This window comes from Bubalus kerabau, chromosome 1, assembly GCF_029407905.1.
Source record: "Bubalus kerabau isolate K-KA32 ecotype Philippines breed swamp buffalo chromosome 1, PCC_UOA_SB_1v2, whole genome shotgun sequence".
NCBI lineage: Eukaryota > Metazoa > Chordata > Mammalia > Artiodactyla > Bovidae > Bubalus > Bubalus kerabau.
Genome location: NC_073624.1, coordinates 224,578,447 through 224,592,042, shown reverse-complemented (window position 1 = coordinate 224,592,042; position 13,596 = coordinate 224,578,447). Strand labels below are relative to the sequence as shown.

At 40.5% G+C, this 13,596-nt stretch overlaps 1 long non-coding RNA gene across 1 annotated transcript in view; it reads right to left on the bottom strand.

The window, feature by feature from the left end:
* Positions 1-11,731: 11,731 nt before the first annotated feature.
* Positions 11,732-13,596, bottom strand: part of LOC129634781 (uncharacterized) — a 50,288-nt gene continuing 48,423 nt past the window's right edge. Inside the window, exon 3 of the long non-coding RNA XR_008705896.1 lies at positions 11,732-13,059. This is a non-coding gene — a long non-coding RNA (uncharacterized LOC129634781). The remainder of the gene's footprint in view (positions 13,060-13,596) is intronic.

Genomic DNA, 13,596 nt, shown 5'->3' with positions numbered 1-13,596 from the left:
CTGCCCAAGTTGAGAACTTCATCTTCTCCAAAGGTCTGCTGATCTCCCAGATCAACACAGTACTCAGCTTTTCCACCCTCCAGCTTCAAATAATAAAGGTAAGGTCTCCTAAAGTGTTGCCAAGGAGGCCCTCTGAATCCTCATGCTTTGCTTGAAGTTGGGTACTGATTCTCCTGGGCTTATCTTTTTGCCTCTTAAGGCATCATCGCACTCCTTCCTAAAGTCTTAACCACACTACAGCTTCATGTAGGGGTTGAGTGACAGCGTCCTCACTGATAACTGGTGGTGACTGAGCCAACAACTCCACAACTCACTCCTGCTGAGCTACTTCCTAGGACAACTCCTACTATCAACTCTCAGAGGCAGGCTCCCCAGAGCAGAAACTGAGACAGGAATTCAGGAGCCGTATTAAGGGAGTAAGCCCTGGGTTTCCTTCTTTTTGAGATCACATCACTTTATGTGCTGCTTCTCTATATTTATCTATCTAATTGTCCCCTTCTCCACCATTCTCTCCTTATTCTCTCAAACTCAATCTCAAGGCAAACTTTATCCCTTTGTGCATATAGCCAAGAATGACAATCTTTTCAAAAGCAGTTTAAACTTCTTCTTGTCAAATAACAAGTGGTCTTTTAAGTATCTCTAATTTCTAATAATTCTAGATTGAGGAAAAAATCTGATTTACTCAGCCATGGTAATAGCCAATCAGCTATGGCCTTGGGAGGCTGAGAGGGCAACATGACCTAGTAAAGACACACTTCTTGTACCTGTTCTTTCAGGAAGAAGAAACTTACCTAGAGAAGAGAATGATGGGTTAAGCAAACACTCCAAATTTTCTATGAGAGCTTCTTTCTCTAGAAATAAACCAGCTAGCTCACTGACATAACAATTAGCATAACTTAGAAAGAAATATCCCAATATTTTGTAGCAAATGTGCCTCTGGCTTAAACAAGACATATGAGAGGTGGCAGAGTATTGTAAAGACCAGTAGAATGGAAGCTTTCTGAGAGAAAGAATTTTTGTTCAGGAATGTATTTCCAGCACATATAAAACCACCTAGGTCATAGTAAGTTGTCAATAAATGTTTTAAATGAACAAATTAAGAAACACCTGATGTTAGGAAAATCTGTTTTACTATCTTAGGTCCATGCATTGAATTCTGACTCAGTTTTCTTGTCTATGAAATAGTGATAATAAGGCCTATTTTATAGGGTTATTTTGAAGGTGAATAAAATGTTGATGCTATCATGTAGACCACAGCTCCAAGAACACAGCAAGTTCAGTAACTGAGAGCTATTATTAAAAGAGAATCAAGCCAGGACACAATAATAGCCACTGAAATGAAGAACATTTACTTGGCAATAGCTTCTGCAATGAAAACAAACCACAGAATGCAGAGTAAATAAAGCTTTCTGAGGGAAAAATGCATTTTCATTTTTTGGTGAACTGAGACAATAGTACAGACAAGTAATTACTGCAGAAACAAAGGCAGTCATCCCTGCAAAAGTAGATCCTTCCAAAAGGTCAGAAAAATTTAACGAAAAGCAATAGTACCAAGAGCAGCAATAACACTGTTAACATAAAAATCCCTTCTAAGAGTGCCACCTCTGGAGAATCAGTGGTCTCTGCCCTGCCTTCATCACAAAAATGGTTACATGTTCATGGAGGAGTATTTGGAGGGAAAGAAACACACTCTGGATGCCGCATTTCTATTGTGCAAGTCAGAGACCTTTAGTACACAGGAATGTGCTCAGTCACTCAGTCAGTCTTACCCAACACTTTGCGACCCCCTGGACCGTAGCCCACCAGGCTGCTCGGTCCATGAAACTTTCCCTGTAAGGATACAGGAGCGAGTTGCCATTTCCTCCTCCAGGGGATCTTCCTGATCCAGTAGACAGGAAAGACAATCTAAATTTTAGCTAATGGATGCTGTAATGAAGACTGTGTCTAACTCTTTCACCTGCTTTTTTTCTCCCTTTCTCTCCACCCCTTGCAAACAGCACAGATGGGGAAAAGAGAAGCAGACGATTCAAACTGGTACATTACGTGGGCACAAACAAGTTAGGGAAAAACATCTCTGCATGGTGAGAAAAATTCCACTCCTTTCTTGGACAATTTCTGAAGTATTGGAAACCATGGTAACTAATATAAATGTAGCCAGCGCATTGTGCATTCTCAGTCTGCAACAATAAAAAACAAAATCTGTTTTTTAAAAAAGTTAAAAATAAATGTAACTTTGACAACAGACTTCAACAAACTTCTTATTCCTCTGGTGATAATTTTTACAAAATATGCATTTTGAAAGAGAAACATCTGTTTAGATTTGGTCTGTACATACATATACACACATACATATACATATATATATACACACACACACACATATACATATGTGTATATATAACACACATATACAGATAACGGAGAAGGCAATGGCACCCCACTCCAGTACTCTTGCCTGGAGAGTCCCATGGATGGAGGAGCCTGGTGGGCTGCAGTCCACAGGGTCGCGAAGAGTCAGACATGACTGAGCGACTTCACTTTCACTTTTCACTTTCATGCATTGGAGGAGGAAATGGCGACCCACTCCAGTGTTCTTGCCTGGAGAATCCCAGGGACAGCAGAGTCTGGTGGGCTGCCGTCTCTGGGGTGGCACAGAGTCGGACACGACTGAAAGCGACTTAGCAGCAGCATATAGATAACAGTCAGGTATACACATTATGCTATGTATCATAATATACATTTTATTACACATTATTATATAATACATATTATTTTATTACACATTATATATTATATATGGGGCTTCCTTCATAGCTCAGTTGGTAAAGAATCTGCCTGCAATGCAGGAGACCTCGTTTCATTTCTGTGTTGGGAAGATCCCCTGGAGAAGGAAATGACAATCCACTCCAGTATTCTTGCCTGAAAAATCCCATGGATAGAGGAGCCTGGTGGGCTATAGTCCACAGGGTCGCAAGAGTCGGACACAACTTAGCAACTAAACCACCACCACCATATTATATTATATGTATATATACACACACATACATATATATATTGTACATGGGCTTTCCAGATGGCACTAGTGGTAAAGCTTGCCAATGCAAGAAACATAAGGGATGTGGATTCAAATCCAAGGTTGGGAAGATTCCCTGGAGGAGGGCATGGCAACCCACTCCAGTATTCTTGCCTGGAAAATCCCATGGACAGAGGAGCCTGGCAGGCTACAGTCCATAGGGTTGCAAAGAGTCAGACACAACTGAAGTGACTTAGCATACACACACATATTGTATATATCCCCAGGGCTAAATGTGTTCACAAAACAAAGTATCATTGAACAATAATAATCACATAATCATATATTAATAAAAATGAATGGGTTAATAAGTACATTTAATGTGCAATCTGTAGCATTCAACAATACCATGTTTCCACAAAAAAACTTGGCACTGAAATATGGTAATTAATGAACAAATATAATCCCTGTCCTCTTGGAGCATATAGTCTGGTGGGGAAACAAAGACATTAGTCACATAACCAAGGAAATGAATACATAACTACAAACAGCTCAAAGTTCAGTGAAGTGAAAACACACAGTAACAAGAGTTTGACAAGGGATCTAATTTAGATGGGGGGATAGGAAAGTTGTTTAGAAAAATGGGGTACCAGCTTTGACAGCATGGAAAACCACTGTGCGCACTGTTTTGAAAACAACTGTAAAATATCTCATGCAAAAAAAGATATTCAATTAGTAGACAAGCAAGAAGAGAGATTGCTCATTGACTGGCTCTCATTAGAAAAAGCAAGCTGAGGGATCAATTATTTCTATTAGAGAAAGGAGAAAAGTTATAGCAGGTCTCTGTAGCAACATGGAAATATCTACTTAAACACTTGGAAAACATCATCAGCATCATTTGGCAATGGAACAAATTGTGGATGGAAGCAACTTCTCTGGGGCAGCCAGATGTGGTGAAAGGAGAAAAAGTTAGTGGAAGAAATGTGTTTTTCCTCACATTATTAAAAATTAACTTTTTCTCAGGAACATGGAAGTCCTTTCCTGAAATACTGCCCCTAAATGTCAGACAGACTCATAAACCAATTAATTAAATTGCCCTGCCCTCTTGCTTTTTTTCTGTATCTTGGTTTTAGATCTCAAAGCCCCAAATAAACTCTAACAAAATTTTTTCTTATGAGGGGGCATTATTAATTGCATTTTTTAAACAATAAATGACTGTGTGGGTCATTCACTATAGTTGTTGACTGGCCCAGAAATAGAGCTTACTTATCTGAATTCCAGGAGATAGCAAAAGACAGGGAAGCCTGGCATGCTATAGTCCATGGGGTCACAAAGAGTCAGATACGACTTAGTGACTAAACTACAGCAATCCGAACTCTGACTTTTAGGTGCTAACAAAGATCATGTTCCCTGCCTTACACTGGGAACTAAAAACTTAGTGCTGGAGTGAGAAATAAAATAAAACAAAACCAGCACTAAACCATACACTTGAGAAATTATCTTCACATTATGTTGAGTTTTTCACATCCTGAAAGAGCCTATTTCCTAACTTTAATAAGTTTGAGTTTGCTGTTCTCAGCATAATTGGACACAGCTGCCTGCACTTTCTGTCAAGGTTTGAAAAAATATGGAGTTATTATTAGAGCTTGGTATAGCAACCTGCCCGGCCAATGTAAATCTTAAGATTCAGTTGTTTATTGGTTGTGAATTTTCCATTGTAAGGGCACCTAGGAAGTTTCTTCACTAACGGGGGTCTGGAAAAATGGGCTGGAAAGCTCCCAGTATCCAATCAGAAAATTAATTGTTTGATCCATCAATAATGTCAAAAGTCCACAATAGAGACATCAGATCACACAAAATTGGGCTGTCCTCTAAGTGAGTAACTGCAGGCAGCAAATCCCAGAAATTGCAAGCAAAGGTCATGATGCTTTAAGTCAGAGGTCTTGGTAAAAGCATGAATTCTACAAAGGAGTAGGTGTGAAATCAGTCTTGGTTTGAATTTCCCCAGAAGCACATTCTGAGATAAGAATTTGAGTATACATAGTTTATTTGGGAGACACAGAGAACACCAGCAGGAAAGACAATGGTGTCAAAGGGAAGAGAAGACAGTGAATAAAGGCGCAGCATTTAGCAGTTGCCACAATGAGCAAATGGAGTTTCACCCCATGGGAAAACTCTGGGAGGTTTCATTAAAGATGCTTCATAATTATCCTACCCACAAGGCAAGGGAGCTGGGGTATTTATACAACAACTTTTGAGGCTGCTCCCAGGAGTGTTAATTCCATGGAATTTCTGGCCTCTATGTATAGAGGGTGCCAACCTCCATGACTTTGGAGAAAGTACATGGACAAAAGACACGCAGTGGAAGTCAGCTAGAATGCACCAGAAGCTCAGAAGCAGAGCACTGGGGGCACCAATGGGAGTCACCGCCACATTCTTTTTTCAGAATGGATATTCCATACAATGAAAACTGGGAGGATAACATGCCAACTCCACTGAATTGGTAATAAATTCCAGGAGTACTAAGTGGAGGGGGATTGAAAGGCAGATGAAGGAGGATACTATAACCCATTCAAGATGCCTGCCATGGGCAAGGTAGAATTGAATATCAGTACATATGCCATGCATGTTCTATCCTTCATCTATATTAGGAGTCAGGGAACTTTTTCTGTAAGGGAGCCGAGTAACACTTGGGTAAATATTTTGGGTGTTACAGGTGACACACACAGTTTTTGTCACACACTGTTCTTTGTTAGTTGTGTGTGTGTGTGTGCTTGTGTGCACACCTAGAGCCCATGCTCTATAACAAGAAAGGCTACTGCAATGAGAAGCCCGCACACTGTAACACAGAGTAGCCGTCACTCACACTTGAACAATGAGAAAGCCCACACACTTGAACAACAAAGACCAAGTGTAACCAGAAATAGTAATAAAATAAATAAATTATAAAAAAGAGGTGGAACTGTTCTGTTAAAAAATTATTTTTAAAAGTCATGCTGCTACAAAATAACGTGTTTTAGATCATGTTTCATAAAAGTTACATTTTATACTTTAAATATAATAGTGAAGGTCTGAGAAATTTTAGCTGCTCTCCTATCCTGCCCAGGAGGTCCTTGGCACAAAGACTGAAATCCACTTACTTAATTCAAATGCCTAAGTTTACAACAGAGGAAACTGAGCCCTAGAGAGACAAAAAGACTTGTCCAACATCAAATGTTTAGTGGTTCATCAACCAAATATTATTTAGTGGGTGCTAAGGTCCTTATGCAGAGAAGGCAATGGCACCCCACTCCAGTACTCTTGCCTGGAAAATCCCATGGATGGAGGAGCCTGGTAGGCTGCAGTCCATGGGGTCGCTAAGAGTCGGACACAACTGAGTGACTTCACTTTCACTTTTCACTTTCATGCATTGGAGAAGAAAATGGCAACCCACTCCAGTATTCTTGCCTGGAGAATCCCAGGGACAGAGGAGCCTAGTGGGCTGCCGTCTATGGGATCACACAGAGTCAGACAAGACTGAAGCAACTTAGCAGCAAGGTCCTTATGAACCCAGAAGACATGAACATATAAGAGAAAATTCAAATTTTATAATACATTAAGTACAAATTGGGTCCTCCTAGGAGTCTAGAAGAAAGAAGGATTAAATATAGGATGAAAGAATAAGGAAAGGCTACATGAATAAATACTCCCCCAGGAAAGGAAAAATCACTTTTGTTTTACATTAATTCAACAAATATGTATTGATCCCCTAAATTGTGTCAAGTACTCTGCGGATAGAGGATACAGCATTCCAGGGCATGGGTACTATAAAAGAAATGGAAATGAATGCAGTGTGTTTATGCTTTAGGTGCAGATTCATTAATATCCAGCAAAATGCTTTGAACATAGTCCTAAATTTTTCAAGTAATGAATGGTTCAAATAGCAATTTTGGTTCAGAGAATGTATCACAACTGTAGTGACCCATATGCATGAGGAATGGGGTCCTTTGTGATTTTTATGTGTCCAAAGTTCGTAAATCTATTAAGTTTTTTGTGATTCCTAGTCCGTAACATGGTACACAAAGAACACAACCAAGTAAATCTATCCTGACTCAGGAAGAAAGTCTGAGCTAACACTAATCATTCTTCACTTTCTGAAGGTCTGGCCACTCCTCAACAACTCTAAGCGTAAACTTACATAGTCAAGAAAGCTAGCCAGTCTACCCAGTTATGTGAAGAACAAAATCTCAGTGACATCAGCAGCAGTAATTCATACCCAGTTGCAAAATAATCAGAGAAGGAATGACATGATTGCCAAGACTTGCTGGGCAAGAAGCCAAGAATAAACATGCAACCCACTGAGCTCAGCAGAATATAAACCAGAGATTCCATATTTCTGCAGCTTCCCTTGGAGCAAGGAGCTGTCCAACAGGCCAGTCTCTTTAAATACTCCATCAGTTTAACACACAGCACTGTCAGGTGTGGGGTATATAACACGAGACACACTTAATTGTTTCAACTAAACAGTCCTGGGGTGGTATTATCAGAAAGCAAGTGGCCCTGGGATATGGGAGTGTTTATTTAACTATGATTAAATTTTATTATGGTTATTTTTGTGGCATACGTACAACAACCATTTGTTATGCTCAGAGGCTCTGTGAGTCAAGGATACAGATGAGACACAGTGGTTGCCTTATCTCTGCTCCACAAGGTCTGGGCCCTCCACTGTGGACACTGGAATGCTGGGAGTGACACAAACACTCAGGACAAGCATGATTTACATGTCTGACAGCGGAGCTGAGACATTCTATAAAACTAGATCAGCGGGATGATTAAGCACAGATGCTTTCACATGGCTTCTCTAGATTCAGTTCAGTTCAGTCGCTCAGTCGTGTCCGACTCTTTGCGACCCCATGAATCGCAGCACGCCAGGCCTCCCTGTCCATCACCAACTCCAGGAGTTCACTCAGACTCATGTCCATCGAGTCGGTGATGCCATCCAGCCATCTCATCCTCTGTTGTCCCCTTCTCCTCCTGTCCCCAATCCCTCCCAGCATCAGAGTCTTTTCCAATGAGTCCCCACCCCAAATTCCAAGATCTAACGCCTGCTGATCTGAGGTGGAACTGAATGTAATAACAATACAGATAGAGTACGCGATAAATGTAATGTGCTTGATCATCCAAAACCCACCCCCCTTGCCCGTGGAAAAATTGTCTTCCACAAAACTGGCCCCTGGTGCCCAAAAGACTGGGGACCACTGCTCTAAATGGCTTGGGTTTCCTCCCAGTTTGACATTGTCAAGTTAGTTAGATGACTTTCCTCTCAGTTCAGGCCTTTATTAACAAATGTTCCAGGTAACAAGGTAGAAGCCACAGGGCCACTCATGGCTCAATCTTGGAAGCCACATAATACCACTTTCACCTAATTCCCCAGATTCAATGGGAGAAGATATATACCCACACCTTTCCACAGGAAGACTAAGAACTTGTAGCCATGTTTTTAAAGCCACTACACCCATTATTATTATTATCCGATTTTTATAAAATGGACTCAAAACACTGAAAGACAGCAGAACACAGAGGCTAAATGAGCGCTGGGTTCAAATATCAACTCTTACCCTTCTTGACTGTGGGTGCATTATTTCACCTTTCTCTGTCCCAGTTTCTTGCTCTATAGAGTAGAGGTAACAATTGCCATACCTAATTCATGAGATGGTTGTAAGGATCAAATGAGTCAATAAAGTTATTATCATCTGAAAGCAGTATCAGTATTAGCATCTAAAACAAAGAAAGTCTCAATAAATGTTAGTTATTATGAATTGATTCATTTATCAAATATCCACATGGTGGACAACTCTTCCCATTGTGGCTGTGATAGTCTCTAGGGATACAGACATGAATAACAGATTCCTAATACTCATGAGGTCATACTCAAATTAGACAGGGGACTCATTAAAAACAGGAACATCTGATATGCACACAGCCAAGATAATATTGTATAAGGGGGAAACACTGATTTTGGAGTCAGAGACTAGAATTCTTGACTAGAATCTGACACTTTCTAGTTGAGTCACCTTAACCCACTCAATTTCTTCAACCTCTACTGCTGCTAAGTCACTTCAGTCATGTCCGACTCTGTGCAATCCCATAGACGTCAGCCCACCAGGCTCCCTCGTCCCTGGGATTCTCCAGGCAAGAATACTGGAGTGGGTTGCCATTTCCTTCTCCAATGCATGAAAGTGGAAAGTGAAAGTGAAGTCGCTCAGTCGTGTCCGACTCTTAGCGACCCTATGGACTGTAGCCTACCAGGCTCCTCCATCCATGGGATTTTCCAGGCAAGAGTACTGGAGTGGGGTGCCATTGCCTTCTCCGCTTCAACCTCTACCTTTGCTTATTAAGTGATAATAGTACAGCAATTTCTACCCATCTCATAGGGGATCATAAGGATTAGTGAAGTAGAATTATAAAAGTGCTTCACAAACTCTGATATGAGCCACCATCATTGATCAGTCAATAGATGCTGAACCCTACAAGCTGGGATTTAATCACCAAAGGATCTGTTCTGCAGAGGGGCTCCCAGGTCATGTCCTCAAACTAATTTCACACAAGAGGATCTACATCAACACATTTAAAATCCCACAGTTCAGTATGTCTATTGGCTAAAAATACTTTTCAGTTAAATATTTACAAACTATGTGTCTCTCTTCTGTCACAGATCTGAGATTTAATCGAAGTTCCAATTGGACCACTTGCTATGTACTGATAGAAGGGGGTGTTATAAGAGACTAATATGTGAGTCACTTGAGAGACAGCAAGTCTCATTTCTTTGTGCGTGATCAATCATAAGAGGTAAGCAAATCCCTCAGTATGCTTCCCTGAGAGCTGGAAAAAAATATTTTAAGCTTATATCTTTGTACTGTTTTTTGTTGCTGTTCAGTTGCATGGTCCTGTCTGACTCTTTGCGACCCCATGGACTACAGCATGCCAGGCTTCCCCGACCTCACCATCTCCCTGAGTTTGCTCTAATTCATGTATTGCATTGTTTAAATACTTGCAACATTACTCTCCTGGGGAGGAAAGGAATGGGACTTGAACCAGACCAGGTTTGATGCATGATACAGGATGCTTGGGGCTGGTGCACTGGGATGATCCAGAGGGATGGTATGGGGAGGGAGGTGGGAGGGGGATTCAGGATGGGGAACATGTGTACACCCATGGCAAATTCATGATGATGAATGGCAAAACCAATACAGTATTGTAAAGTAATTAGCCTCCAATTAAAATTAATTTATATTTAAATATATATATATATTGTTATTATACAAGCAAGCATTTTGCATTATGGAACATTTTTGTGAAATGTGACTATGAATAGAGTCTTCAGAATATGTGCTCAAAGTAGGAATTGGTATTGGATGGGCTTATTCATATGTCTTGGAGAAGGCAATGGCACCCCACTCCAGTACTCTTGCCTGGCAAATCCCATGGATGGAGGAGCCTGGTGGGCTGCAGTCCATGGGGTCGCTGAGAGTCAGACACGACTGAGCGACTTCACTCTCACTTTTATGCATTGGAGAAGGAAATGGCAACCCACTCCAGTGTTCTTGCCTGGAGAATCCCAGGGATGGGGGAGCCTGGTGGGCTGCCGTTTATGGGGTCACACAGAGTCGGACACAACCAAAGTGACTTAGTAGTAGTAATAGTATTCATATGTCTACTATGAGAAGGCAATGGCAGCAAATTCAAGTCCTTACTTTATATGGTACAAGAGTACTACATGGGATGACTTTTAGCAGGGAGGGAGGAGATTCAAGGTGTAGATGACAAGAAGATTAAGAGGATAACAAAAACAACACTCTTTTAAAATGATGGCATTTGGTTACTGATGGATATAGAAGAAAAAGGGGGAAGAGTCCCAGATTCTGAGCATCTAAACCTAAGAGTCTTGGAGATAGTGTCTATCAGGTGGTTGAATGAAATGTTGGGATCTCAGGAAAAAGTGCTAAGAATGAAAGTTGTAGATTAAATTATCATCATCCCAGTGATGAGGACTGAATATTTAAGAATGGATGGATTATATGTGGAAAAATTATACAGATGAACTGAATATTTAAGAATGGACAGATTATATGTGGAAAAATTATACAGATGAACTTACTTCCAAGAGAGGAAGAGACACAAACATAGAGAACAGAGTTATGGACACAGAGAGGTAGGAAGGGGTGGGATAAGCTGAGAGTGCATTGACATATATATATGTTACATGTGTAAAACAGATAGCTACTGGAACCTGGTATATAACACAGGGAGCTCAGCCTGGTGCTCTGCGATGACCTAGATGGGTGGGATGGGAGTGGGGGAGGGAGGGAAGTCCAAGAACAAGGGGATATATGTGTTGATGCACATTATACAGCAGAAACTAACACAAGATTGTAAAGCAATTATGTCCCAATTAAAAATTATAAAAAGAAAAGAATGGATTAATTCACCAAGGAGGACAATTTGCAAGGAAAGAGTTCATAGAAGTACCAGAGATCTTACGGAGAAGATAAAAAGCAGAAAAGCGACTGAAAGCTGGAGAAGAATTAATCACAGAGTTTGAAGAAGCAGCAGAGTAAACCTTGGTCTCGATAGTGGAAATAATTTATAGTGTATGGGAGGAATGACTAATAATATCCTAGGTGACAAGGAGGTGAAAGGGGCTAAGGAAATAATTAAAGACTCACAGATGTGTTACTTTTCAAAAGAATTATTTTATTAGGAAAATCATCAAAGCTGCGGCATATGTTCACAGTAATAAAGAGGATGTATCATTCATGTGTAGACCATCTTCTCAAAAAAGAGATGCAGGCAAATGTTTCATCTAAGGAAAAGGAATGAGTAGAGATAAATGAAATTTCAAGGGAAGGCAAACATAACCAATGAACCAAAGAGAGAAACAGAAATGAGGATTGACAGAGATCCGATAATACAAAACAAAGTAAGAATAGAGTAAACATACTATAATTTGGGAGGCAGAGGAAGGCACTCTGGGGAAATCCACAATGAATTGTCTTGATTCTCTCAGTAAAGTATTCTGAGCTTCTACAGACATTAGGAAAGGTCTGGAACACATGCTATGTGTACTATCACAGTCAGAGATTAACAAAGGATTAGAGATTTTTATAAAACATGTGGTGTATGTAGCATGTGTGGTATATATAGCATATAATATAAAACATCAGATCAGTCGCTCAGTCGTGTCCAACTCTTTGCGACCCCATGAATCGCAGCACGCCAGGCCTCCCTGTCTATCACCAACTCCCGGAGTTCACTCAGACTCACGTCCATCAAGTCAGCGATGCCATCCAGCCATCTCACTCTCTGTCATCCCCTTCTCCTCCTGCCCCCAGTCCCTCCCAGCATCAGAGTCTTTTCCAATCTGTCAACTCTTCACATGAGGTGGCCAAAGTACTGGAGTTTCAGCTTCAGCATCATTCCTTCCAAAGAAATCCCAGGGCTGATCTCTTTCAGAATGGACTGGTTGGATCTCCTTGCAGTCCAAGGGACTCTCAAGAGTCTTCTCCAACACCACACTTCAAAAGCATCAATTCCTCGGTGCTCAGCCTTCTTCACAGTCCAACTCTCACATCCATACATGACCACAGGAAAAACCATAGCCTTGACTAGACGGACCTTTGTTGGCAAAGTGATGTCTCTGCTTTTGAATATGCTATCTAGGTTGGTCATAACTTTCCTTCCAAGGAGTAAGCGTCTTTTAATTTCATGGCTGCAGTCACCATCTGTAGTGATTCTGGAGCCCAGAAAAATAAAGTCTGACACTGTTTCCCCATCTGTTTCCCATGAAGTCGTGGGACCAGATGCCATGATCTTCGTTTTCTGAATGTTGAGCTTTAAGCCGACTTTTTCACTGTCCTCTTTCACTTTCATCAAGAGGCTTTTGAGTTCCTCTTCACTTTCTGCCATAAGGGTGGTGTCATCTGCATATCTGAGGTTATTGATATTTCTCCCGGCAATCTTGATTCCAGCTTGTGTTTCTTCCTGTCCAGCGTTTCTCATGATGTACTCTGCATATAAGTTAAATAAGCAGGGTGACAATATACATAAATATATTTACATAAATATAAAACATACTGTAATATAAAGTATGTGTGTTAAATGTATATAAAATAGCTTAAAACATATCACAGACAAGCACTAGTACCTTGTTCCTGGCTTTTATGAATACTTCATAATAAATTTTTTAATAGGGAAAATTTCCCATTAGGTATTGAAATATGAGAAAAAAAAGGAATCAAGAAATTATCTAAGAAATCTTCAGAAAGGAACAAAATGCAGGTAGAAGAACTATTGATGACCTCTCTCATGAGAGAGAGGGCTTTCTGGAGAAGTGAAAGACTTCTACACTAAATTCCACTTACACCTTCTAAATGAGAAATGAGGAAAAGGTAGGACTGCACAACAGTGAAGAGATGGTTAAAACACAGAATTTCCTCCCAGGGAGCAGGATTTCAATAGGACCAAAAAATAAATAAATAAATAAAATCAGCTGAATTTCTCCCAATGGAGCAAATAGAGGAAATACTCCTAAATATAAACTGCAG